The sequence below is a fragment of the Chrysochloris asiatica genome, unplaced genomic scaffold (genome assembly GCF_000296735.1).
Source record: "Chrysochloris asiatica unplaced genomic scaffold, ChrAsi1.0 scaffold00200, whole genome shotgun sequence".
In the NCBI taxonomy this organism is placed as follows: Eukaryota; Metazoa; Chordata; class Mammalia; order Afrosoricida; family Chrysochloridae; genus Chrysochloris; species Chrysochloris asiatica.
Genome location: NW_006408718.1, coordinates 5,068,476 through 5,081,864, shown reverse-complemented (window position 1 = coordinate 5,081,864; position 13,389 = coordinate 5,068,476).

Sequence of the window (13,389 nt, the reverse complement as noted above, 5' to 3'; positions counted from 1 at the left end):
ATACTATGGATGCAGTAACTGAAAATACCAACTGAGAGGGAAGAAGTGTCCACATTAAGGATCAATCCTTACCCCTCTGTACACAGTGTTAAAAAGAATAGGCAACTTAGACACACTATCTAAAACGGGAGGGGCTATAAAGGCACAAAGTGACTAGCTTACAATTTTCAAGAAGGAGTTAGAGTTTGCAGAGGAAGGTAGAATCCCCACTGAATACTATTCATCTTGTCTAAATGGGTCTGGTGAAAAGAGACAGGGATAAGATTCATATGATTTAATAGTGAGTAACTGTTATCATAAGCAGTTCTGGTAGCGCATTGGTTCCGAGTCAGGCTGCCAACCTCAAGGTCAGCAGTTCAAAACTATCAGCAGTTCCGCAGGAGAAAGATGAGGCATTCTGCTCCCGTAAAGATTTACAGCCTTGGAAACCCTGTGCAGGGTCACTATGAGTCAGAACAGACTCCAGGGTACTTAATAACAACAACTGTTATCATGACTAATTGTGACTGTCACAACTGTGAAGGTAGAAGTTTTGCAACAAAAAGAGGGAGTAATTGATTTTACAGTCCAGGAACAGAGGAGAAAAGCATGAGAGGAATGTGGGACCCTATCCAGAGAAGCAGTGACACCAGAGATGGAGGCAGAGAAGTGGACATGAGAGAGGAAGCAGTTGAGGACTCTAGAGTCATGGAAAGAGAAAGGCTGTGTGCTGGTGGCTAGGAAGCAGGTTCAAAGAATGTGTCCTTTGGTTGTTTAAGTGATTACATAACTGAGTATTTTTGTGTACATCACCCCCACTCCAAGGAAAACAAAAAACAAAAAACCAGAGGGAATAGAAGTAAATACTGTTGAATGATTATGCACTAAGGAGATTGTAATCATTGTATGAAATGATGAATGTAAAACTGATGCTCCCCTATGCAAATGATCACTCAATTCACAATAAAAACTCAAAAATAAATAAACAATAGTTACAACCTAAAAGAAAGAAAGAAAAAAAAAAAAGCTTTAAAGGGTGTCCCACAGAATTCAAGAAAAAAAAAAAAAATCAACTATCTTAAAAATATGTACAAGATTTTAAGAATGAAGTACCAATCAAACTCTGTAGCCATGCTCTTCAACTTAAATTATAAATGGTTCTATTCAATCCTGTCTGTATATATTGCAGTGAAAATAAGTAGGTACAACACAGACAGTTCTTGGCACATTAAAAAAAAAAAAAAAAATCTAACTAACTAACAAAAAAGCACACTTACAATGGATTTGATTCCAACTCATGGTGACCTCTTGTATGTCAGAGTAGACTGTGTTCTGTAGAATTTTCAATGGATGACTGTACAAAAGTTGAACACTTCTTTTGAGCTGTCTTAGGATAGACTCAAACATCTAACCTTAGAAACTGGATATGTTAATAAATAATCTTCAAATTGTTGTTGTTGTTGTTAGGTGCCATCAAGTCAGTACTGACCCATAGTGAACTTATGCACAGAAGAATGAAATACAGCCCAATCCTGGGCCAACCTCACTACTGTTGCCACGCTTGAGTCCATCGATACTGCCACTTGGCCAATCCATCTCATTGGGGATCATCCTCTTTTTCTCTGACCCTCCACCTTACCAAACATGATATCCTTCTCCAGGGACAGGTCCCTTCTGACAATATGTTTAAAATATTAGAGACGAAGTTTGGCCATCTTGGCCTCCAAGGAGCACTCTGGCTGCACTTCTTCCAAAACGGATCTATTGGTTCTTTAGGCAGCACATGACACTTTCACTACTCTTCTCCAACACCATAACTCCAGGCATCAATTCTTCTACAGTCTTGCTTATTCACTATCCAGCTTTCGGTTGCATATGAGGTTATTGAAAACACCATGGCTTAGGTCAGATGCACCCAAGTATATGTAAGAAGATACTCTGAAAATCTTTAAATAGGTCCTTTAAAATGTGTATATGGAGTCCTTTGTGCTGCTGTGGGATAATGCATTGGACCACAAGGTAGGCTTGAACTGCAAAGTAAGTGGTTCAAACACACCAACTGCTCCTCAGAAACCCTTTACAGGGTCACTACATGTCAGAACTGGATATATGGCACTTAACAACAGAAACAATGTATATATACATTTTTTATTTGGACTGTTTCCATTCACCCATATTACATCTTCCTGCATCAGATGCAAACCTAAAAACTAGAACTGTAGCAGTCACTTTGTGACTATGAGGAGATGTGAAGAATTTCATTGTTAAGGATGAAGAACAAAATTATGAAAGAGACCATGTAAAAGCTCCATAGAGTCAATGAAAACAAAGCCATGGACAGAGTGTGGAACAGTCCATCAATTATTCACATACAAGTTCAGGCTAAAGGTGAACCCAAAGAAAATTCAAACAAGTCTTCTAAAGCCAAAATATGACCTTGAACAAGTGCTACCCAAATTTAAAGAATATCTGAAAACAGTTATGATGCATTATACACTAAAGAATGAAGACCAGAAGAGCTGTAGTAGGACCTCAAGAACATCATAAAGGAAGAAATAAGAAGGACATTAAGAAGATAAGAAAGAAAGAAAAGATAAACATGTATGTAAGAAGATACTCTGACATTTGCTCTCCAGCATATGGGTGCTAAGGAAAATGGAAAAAATGAGGAGGTAAAAAAGCTGAACAGAAAATTTCAAAGGCCGGCTCTAGAGGACTAAGTCAAATATTATAGCAAAATGTGCAAAGACTTGGAGTTATAAAACCAAAAGGGAAGAACATGCTCAGCATTTCTCAATATCAGAGAACTGAAGAAAATATTTTAAGCTTCGACTAGCACTATTGAAAGATTCTATGGGCAAAATACTGAATGATGCAGAAAGCATCAAAAGAAAATAGAAGGAATATGCAGAGTCACTGTACCAAAAAAAAATGGTCAATGTTCAACCATTTCAAGAGGTAACATATGATCAAGAGCCACTAATACTGAAATAAGAAGTCCAAGGTGCATTGAAGTCATTGACAAAGAGCAAAGCTTCAGGAATTGATGCAATTCAAATTCAGATAGAACTCATCTATGCCAAGAAAATTGGAAGTTAATTACCTGATCAACTGACTAGGAGAGATCCATATTTACGCCCTTTGCAAAGAGAGGTGAGCCAATGGAAAGCACAAATCATTGGCCAATATCATTAATATCAGATGCAAGTAAAATTTTGCAAAAGGTAATAAACAACAGCTGCAACTATACATTGACAGAGAACTGCCAGAGATTAAAGTTGGAGTCAAAGAGAGATGTGGAAAGAGGGAATTGTTGCTGATGTCAGATGGATCTTGGCTGAAAGCAGAGAATACCAGAAAGATGATTACCTGTGCCTTATTGAATATGCAAAGACCTTCAATTGTGTGGAATGTGACAAGTTATGGACAACCGTTGTGGTGAATGAGTATTCCTGAACACTTAATTGTATTCATGAGGAACCTGTATATTGACCAAGAGGCAGTTGTTCAAAAAGAACAAGAAAACACTGAATGATTTGGAATTAGGAAAGGTGTGTGCGAGGATTGTATTCTTTCACCATACTTATGCATTCTGTATTCTGATTACATATTCTGAGTAGCTGGATTGTATGATGAAGAATGTGACATCAGGATGGAGGAAGACTCGTTAACTGTGATATGCAGATGATACAACTTTGCTTGCTGAAAATGAAGAGGATTTAAAATACTTAGTGTAAATGATCAAAGACTGCCTTCAGTATGGGCTGCACCTCAAAGTGAAAAAAAAAAAAAGAAAAATGCTTTTTAAATCTTCACCACTGGACCAATAAACTACATTCCTATATATGGAGAAAAGACTTAATTTTGCTCAGATCAACTATCAAAACTTATGGAAGCAGCAGTCTAGAAATCAAATGCCATATTGTGTTAGGCAAATCTGCTGCACAAGATCTCTTTAAAGTGTTCAAGAGCAAGCATGTCTGTTTGAGTACTAAGTTGTGCATGACCCAAGACATGGTATTTCAATAACCTCATTTACATATGATAGTAAGACAGTGAATAAGGAAGACTGTTGAGGAATTGATACACAAGTTATGGTGGTGTTATTAAGTGCCATCAAGTCAGTACTGACTCATAGCAACCCCGTGCACAACAGAACACAATACTGCCCAGTCCTGCACCATTCTCAGAATTTTATTGCTGTGCTTGAGCCCATTGATGCTACCATTGTGCCAATCCATCTTATTGGGGTCTTCCTCTTTTTCTTCAACCCTCCTTTTTACCAAACATGATATCCTTCACCAGGGACTGGTCCTTCCTTAGAATATTTCTGAAGCATGAGAGATGAAGTCTGGCCATTCTGGTTTCCAAGGAGGACTCTGGCTGTACTTCTTCCAACATAGATCTGTTTGCTCTTTTGGCAGTCCATAGTACTTCCAATATTCTCCTCCAACACCATAACTCAAATATATAATTTTTCTACGGTCTTCCTTATTCACTGTCCAACTTTCACATGCATATGAGGTTATTGAAAATACCATGGCTTCGGTCAGGTGCACATTAGTTCTCAAACTCACATCTTCGCTCTTCAACATTTTAAAGATGTCTTGTGTAGTAGATTTTCCCAATGCAATACATCATTTGATTTCAGTGAGAAAATATTGTAGATGTCAAAGACCTCATTTTTCTTGGATCAACCATCAACATGAATGGAAGCAGCAGTCCAGAAAAGTACCATGGCCCACCAAAATAACAAACAAATCTGTGTTGGAAGAAATACAACCCGAATGCTCTTTGGAAGCCAAAATGGCCAGTATTCTATCATACTTCAGACATATTATCAGGAGGATCCAGTCCCTGTAGAAGGAAGGATATCATACTTGGTAAAGTGGAAGGTGGGAGATAAACAAGAAGTCCCTTACGAGATGGATTGGTACAGTGGTAGCAACAATGGGTCCAAACATGGCAATGATACTGAGGTTGGCACTGGTCCGGGCAGTATTTTGTTCTGTTGTGCATTCATTCTGTATGAGTCAGTACCGACTCAATGGCACCTGACAACAGCAAGGTAGTGAATCTTGCACTTAAGTAAGGGTGAGGAGGCGGGTCATGGAAGCTTTACAGCAGGGACAAGGGCATATTGATTCATGTAAAGAGCTGGATCAATCTGAGTTTATTTGTGGGCAAAGCACAAATGAGAGAGTGTTGAGAGATATGTCATTGTTGTTAGGGAATGCCAAGTTCATTGAGATCCATATTGACCCAATGCGTAATGGTAGAGTGCCTCATAGGGATTTATAAGTTATAATTACTAAATCTCTTCCTTATTGAGCCACAGATTAGTTAGAATGATCGACCTTCCTGTTAATGACTTAGTGATGGAGTTTTGTGATTAGTTATTATTGAGCCCCTACACCATGGCACAGATATCAGACTTGGTCCTGAGGCAAAAAGGAATCACTAATTTACTCTGATGTTATTTAATAAGGGTATTGACATCACTATTAAAGAGTATTGACATCAGTATTAAAGACTACTGCTGCCTCTCCAACAACTAATGTTATATCAGCATTAAATTAACAGTGCTAGTGTGGTACTGTAGGATAAGCACTGCACGGAAAGGCGGGTTTGAAACACAAGCTCAGTGGTGCAAACTCACCAACCTCTCCTTGGAAACCCTACACAGGGTCACTTTGAGTCACAACCAACTTGATGGCCTTAACAACAACAAAAAGGAGTTAGTACAAGGTACTATAGAATGAATAACAGATGTAACAAGAGATAGACACATGAGCAGATTATATAAGACCTAGTCTGTTGTTGTTGTTAGGTGCCATACACTTAGTCCACACTCATTATAACTCTGTGCAGAATATGATGAAACATTGCTCCATATTCATAATTGTCATTATGTTTTATACTATTGTTACTGCCATTGTGTTACTCAATCACATTGGAGGTTGTCTTATTTTTGGTTGATCCTCCAGTTTAACAAACATGATGTTCTCGCGTAAGTTGTCCTTCCTGACATCTTATCAAAAACATGTGAGATGCATTTTTTTTCCATACTCACTCCAAGGAGCATTTTAGCTGTATTTCTTCAAGGACAGAGTTTTTCAAATTTATGCAACAACCACAAAAGCCAGTGAGGATGAAATAGAAGAATTCTACCAACTTCTTCAAATCTGATACTGACCAAAGATGCAAGAAAGAAATATTGATAATCACTGGCAATTGGAAACCAAAGGTTGAAAACAAAGAGGAAGGATCAGTAGTTGGAAAATATGGCCTTGGTGATAGAAATGATGCTGGAAATTGCATGATAGAATTCTGCAAAATCAATCATTTGTCCATTCCAAATACATTTTTTAAATAGCATAAGAGATTACTTTACACATGGACCTCACCAGATGTAACACACAGATATCAAATTGACTACATCTGCTGAAAGAGAAGGTAGAATCTCTCCATAACATCAGGCATAACAAGGCCAGGGGCAGATTGTGGAGCAGACCATCAATTGCTTATATGCAAATTCAGACTGAAGTGGAAGAAAATGGAAACAAGTCCACGAAATCCAAATTATGACCTTGACTGTATCCCACCTGAATTTAGAGGTCATCTAAAGAACAGATTTGACACAATAAACACTAAAGATTGAAGACCAGAAGAGTTGTAGGATAACATCAAGAACATCACACAGAAAGAAAGCAAAAAGTGATTAAGAAGACAAGAAAGAAGGAAAAGATCAAAATGATGTCAGAAGAGACTCTGAAACTATTTCTCCAGAATGCTGTTGTTTTGTGCCATTGAGTCAGTTCCGACTCATAGCAAACCTGCATGTAAATCTTTATGGGAATGTTAAACCTCTTCTTTCTCCCACAGAACAGCTGGTAGTTTCGAACTGCTGACCATGAAATTAGCAGCCTGATTTATAATCACTATGCTACCAGAGCTCCTTATAGAGATACTGAATCTAATGAAAGAAATTAGAAGGTACAAGAGCTGAACAGAAAATTTCAAAGATCAGCTCCAGAAGAAAAAGTCAAACATTACAACAAAATGTGTAAAAATATGGAGTAAAAAAACAACAACAAAAGGTTAGCACACACTCAGTATTTCTCAAGCTGAGAGAACTGAAGAAAAAATTCAAGTCTCAACTTTTTGTTATTGAAGGATTCTCTGGGCAAATTATTTAATGATGCAGAAAGCATCAAAAGAAGATGGAAGGAATACATAGAGTCACTGTTTCAAAAGGAAATGGTTGATGTTCAACCATTTCAAGAAGTAGCATATAATCAAGAGCCAATGATACTGAAGGAAGAAGTCCATGGTACATTGAAGGAATTTGCAAAGAACAAGGCACTGGCAATTGATGGACTATAAACTGAAATCTTTCAACAAAGCGAGGCAGCACTGGAGGCATTATGGCAAGAAATTTGGAGGGAAATTATCTGGCCAAATGACTGGAAGATATCCATATTTGTGCCCATTCCAAAGAGAGGTGACCCAGCGGAATGCAGAAATCATCAGAAAGTTTCTTTGATATCCCAATGAGAGTAAATTTTCACTAAAAGTAATATAGAAATGGCTGCAAGTATACATTGAAAGAGAACTTCCAGAGGTTTAAGCCAGATTTAGAAGAGGACGTGGAATGAGGGTTATCATTGCTGACATCAGATGAATCTTGGCTGAAAGCAGAGAATATTAGAAAGATGTTTACCTGTGCTTTATTGACTATGCAAAGGCCTTTGATTATGTGGGTTATGACAAGCTATGGACAACATTGAGATATATGAGTATTCTAGAACACTTAATTGTGCTCATAAGGAATATATACCTAGAACAAGAGGCAGTTATTAGAACAGAACATAGGAATACAGAATGGTTTAAAACGAGGGAAGGTGTTCAACAAGTTTATATTCTTTCATCATACGTATTCAACTCGTATGCTGAGCAAATAATCAGAGAAGCTGGGTTATATGAAGAAAAACATGGCATCAGGATTGGAGGAAGAAGACTCATTAACAACCTACAATATGCAGATAATACAATCTTGCTTGCTGAAAATGAAAAGGATTTAAAATAGTTACTGATGAAGATCAAAGAGCACAGCCTTCAGTATGGATTATATCTCAAAGTAAAGAAAACAAAAATCCTCACCACTGGACCAATAAACAACATTCTTATCAACGGAGAAAAAAATGAAGTTGTCAAAGACTTCATTTTTCTTGGATCAATTATCAACAGTCATGGTAGCAGCAGCCAAGAAATTGAATGACTTATTACATTAGGCAAATCTGCTGCACATGACCTTTTTAAGTGTTGAAGAGCAAAGATGTCAGTTTAAGGACTACGGTGTGCCTGACCCAAATCATGGTATTTTCAATAACCTCATATGCATGCAAAAGTTGTACAGTGAATAAGGAAGATTATAGAAAAATTGATGCATTTGATTTATGATGTTGGAGGAGAATATTCAAAGTACCATGGGCTGCCAAAAGAACAAATAGATCTGTGTTGGAAGAAGTGCAGCCAAAGTGTTCCTTAGAGGCCAGGATGGTCAAATTTCGTCTTTCATTATTTGGACATATTGTTAGGTGGGACCAGTCATTGGAGATATATATGATGTTTGGTAAGGTGAAGGATCAGAGAAAAAGACAAAGACCCCAGTGAGATGGATTGGCAAAGTGGCAACATCAATGGGCTCAAGCGTGGCTTAAATTGTGAGGTTATTGCAGGATCAGGCAGTGTTTTGTTCTGTTGTGCATAGGGTCACTATAAGTTGATACTGACTCGATGGCACCTAACAACAACAAAAATAAAGGTGTTTCCTATGAATAAGTCATTGGTTTTGCAGAATTCTATCATGCCATCTCCAGCATCATGTCTATCACTAAGTTAATATTTTCCAACTACTGATCATTCTGCTTTGCTTCCAAACATTGCATACTATATCTAACAATATCCCATTGTTATTTGTAAAGGTTTCAGTGGATGAACCTTCAGAAGTAGTCTTCTTCTCTTTGTAATTAATCTGCCTTAGTCTGGAGACTCTGCTGAAAGCTGTCCACCATAAGTGATGCTGTTGGTATTCAAAATATTGGTGACATGAATAGTTTCATCACAGCAGCATGCAAGCCACCACAGTACAAAAAGCTAAGAGTCATGGTAACATAAATTACTGCAAGCTGTATAATATTATTGAAGAATAAGTGTATAAAGCAGTAGAAGGGTTTTCAGAAAGATAAGATTCCTCAGGTAGTCACAGACCACATCTGGAAAGGTTTTGTATGGGCAATCAGAGCACATAGAATATTTTCTATAGATATGTCCTTGTTAGTGCTAACTGATGTTGAATCTACTCCTGACTCAGGTGAATCCACTCAGAACAGAAGGAAAAACTGCTTAGTCCTGCAACATTCCCTGCATCTCTTGTGGATCTGACCACTGTGATCCAAAGGTTTTCAGTAGTCAATTTTCTGACAATTATTAGTCCTTTCTATTTAGTCCATCTTAGACTATAAACTCTACTGAAACCTGTTCAGTATTACTGCAACATGCAATCTTCTAGTGACAGTGTGTGAGTAGCTGTGCATGAGGTACATTGGCTGGAAATTGAACCTGGGACTCTCATCTGGAAACCAAAAAATTCAACCACTAAGCCATCAATGTCTCATCATATATAGGGTCACCAGGAGTCAGTATCAACTTTACAACAAGTTAACTAAATCATATAAGGATCATTAAATCATATAGGAAGGATAAGAAACTCAGGTATATTTTGAAACAAGAGTTGGTAATGGTGTAGTGAATGAATCCAAAGGAAAAACTGGAGCAAACAGAACAGTTCAAAAGTGTATTAGTCAGGGAAAGCTACAATAGGCTGCAGTAATTCACAGATCATAGAAACTCAGAAGCTGTTTCTAACTAGACAGACTTATAACAGACTTTCATTCACAATTTAAAATCTACACCAACTGCAAAATTTGGTCTCAAAGATAGCTTAGGCAAGGGAGGGAAATAAGCATAGATAAACCATTTCCACTTTAAAATTTCTCAGGCTATAAATATCCACTCAAAATCCATTGGTCATAACTGGTCTGTACCTGCAATGTAACCACAAGACAGGTGAGATAATGTGGCTGAGCCTTGAGATACAATTGCACATCTCTGCCATAAAATGCTCTCCACTTTGTCCATTAACTGTATATAATTTATGGTGAATATAGAAACCTTGGAAGCAATTTAAGAATTATTCATAAGGAATAATTGATAAGACCCATTAATCAATATATAATGAGGCAAACGTAAGTAAAGAAAAGAAAAAATACATATATAAGGAGACAGTAACTATGAAGACTATTAAACCGACAATCCAGTTAATCAATGTACACTTAGCTGCACAATGGTGCTGAAAGCTGACATTAGGAACACAGACAGAGTCATGCTGCTTTGTGTGATAGGAAAGTAAAAAACAAGGATCCAAATTTTACCTGATGTGGATGTATAGTCACCATTTAGAGATCCTAGCCCACATCTTTAACAATAATAATACAAACAGCAGTTGCCACTTAATCAACTTTGAATCACAATAACCCATAGGGTTTCCAATGGCTGGTTTTTCAGAAGTAAATCACCAGGTCTTTTTTCTGAGGTACCTCTGGATAGACCTAAATCTCTCATCTTTTGTTTATCAGCCAAGTGTGTTAACCATTTGCAGCACACCAAGGACTCCAGAGATACTAGCAGGACAGATGGAAATCCTCTTTGTGAGTCACTGGTGATGATGTGCACATGCTTGCAAACTGATGACAAAATGACTAGCAGAAGCATGGTGATCAAGCAGTGAGTCCCCAGAGACAGATGGACTGAAAAATCATCTACACATTTAGCTGCATTTATGTTCATGAATAAAATCAATTTGACTACACTAGAATATTCTAAGAATTAGAACACTAAACTAAGTATACTGCGTGATATTTTGCAGGTGTTGATATTTTTCAAGAGGAGTTACAATCAATGTGCCATCAAAAATACAGGACTATCATAATGTCAAGCTAGTTCCAAAGAATGACTGGAGATTTGCAGAAATATGTGAGAAATTTATTTAGTGAGTAATGAGAGTGTGTGTGACAATAAGCAAATTGTTAAAATAATTACAGCAAAACCTATCTAGTAATAAAATGATTGTGGAGTTTTCTTACAGTGTGAAATACTGTAGGCCTTTTCTGTATGGACTATGTTGTTGTTGTTGTTAAGTGCCGTCGAGTCAGTTCCGACCCATAGCAACCCTGTATGGGTTTCTGAGGAGTTGCTGGTGAGCTTGAACCATCAACCTTGCAGTTCAAATGGCTTTCCAGTCTGGCACATTAACCCACAATGCCACACCAGGACTCCAACAAAGACAATAACAACTGAATAACAACAACAAAAAATCATGATAAACAGAAAAGATTGAAATAGTCAAGGATTTCATTTGCTTGGAGCCACCATCAATCTTCATGGAAGGAATCAAGAAATCAAATGAGGTATTGCATTAATCAAATCTGCTGCAAAAGTCCTCTTTTAAATGTTAGAGCAAAGATGATGTGTTAAAGACTAAGATGTGTCTAACCCAAGCTATAGTATTTTCAGTTGCCTCATATACATAATAAAGCTGGACAAAGAATAAGGAAGAGCAGAGAAGAATTACGGTGTTGGCAAAGATTACTGAATATACCATGGTCAAAGAATACTAAATATAGTTATATGTAAGTTTGTCATACAGTAGTGGCTTATATGTTGCTGTGATGCTAGAAGCTATGATACCAGCAGGGTCACCCATGGTATACAAGTCTTATCTGTACTTAAAAACTTAGACAGATTAGGAAGATGGAGAAGCAGACTAGTTCTGAACATTTTGTTGTTTTGTTAATAGGGCTGTCAAATTGGTTCAGACTCACAGTGACCTAGTATAGGAGTCATAGGAGGAGCCAGTGGGTTTGAACTACTACCTTGCTGTTCAAACTCACCCAATGGTCCAGTCCTTATCCAATAATGCCATACCAGGAATCTGAGTGTTTAGTCACTTAACAACTTATAAAAAGTAGTAGAACATTGATAGTCATAGTTCCAGAAGATGAGCTCCTCAGCTTGGAAGACCCTCAAAATACGACTAAAAAAGAGCTGCTGCAACAGTGGAAAGCTGACTGTGATAAAATGAATGAAGTAAAGTTTCCAGGTCATTCATTGGTTGATGGGGCACAAATGAAAATGAGGAGAAGCTTCAAATATCCATTAATAATTGTAACATGGAATGTAAGAGGTACGAATCTAAGAAAAGTAAACATTGTCAAAATGAAATAGAACGCATAAAGTTGGATATCTGAGGCATTGCTGTTGTTGTTGTTAGGTGCCATCGAGTCGGTACCAACTCATAGTGACCCTATGCACAGCAGAATGAAACACTGCCCAATTCTAGGCCAACCTCACTACTGTTGTCACACTTGAGCCCATCCATGCTGCCACTTGGCCAATCCATCTCATTGGGGGTCTTCTTTTTCTCTGACCCTCTACTTTACCAAACATAATGTCCTGTTCCAGCGACTGGTCCCTCCTGACAATATGTCTGAAGTATGAGAGACAAAGTCTGAGGCATTAGTGAGTTGAAATCGACTGGTATTGGCCAATATAAATCTGACAATGGGAATACTCTTTCTGGGTCACTTGTGCTTAGGATGATGTGGAAATGCTTGGGAACTCATGAGAAAGTGACCAGTGGAAACATGGTAAACAAACAATGAGTCCCAAGAGACACATGGACTGAAAAACCCTCTACATAGTTAGATGAACTTACATTCATGAATAAAATCTATTTGGCTACAGTAGACTATTCTAAGAAATAGAACACTCAACTATTTGTTTACTATATTGGAAATGACAAATTTCAAGAGAAATGGCATCACATTCATCATCAAAGAACATTTCAAGTTCTATTTTGAAGTACAAATTTTTCTTTGATAGGATACTATCCATATGCCTACAAGGAGTCTGCTGCAGGATAATGCACTGGACCACAAGGCTGGTTTTAAATGCAAGGTTGGCGGTTCAAACTTACCAGCTGCTCCTCAGAAACCCTATATAGGGATGCTATGAGTTGGAACCAACTTAATGGCACTCAACAACAACAGGGAAGGACAATTAATATCACTATTATACAAATTTGACCACCAACTATTAAAGCCACTGAAGATGAAATTGAAGAATTCTACCAACTTCTTCAGTCTGACATGGATCAAACATACAATCAATATGTAGTGATAATTACTGATGATTGGAATGAAAAGGTAGGAAAGAAAGAGGAAGTATCAATAAAATATGGTTTTGATGATGTGGGGAGATGGAACGGCTGGAGACTTTGTACCTGAA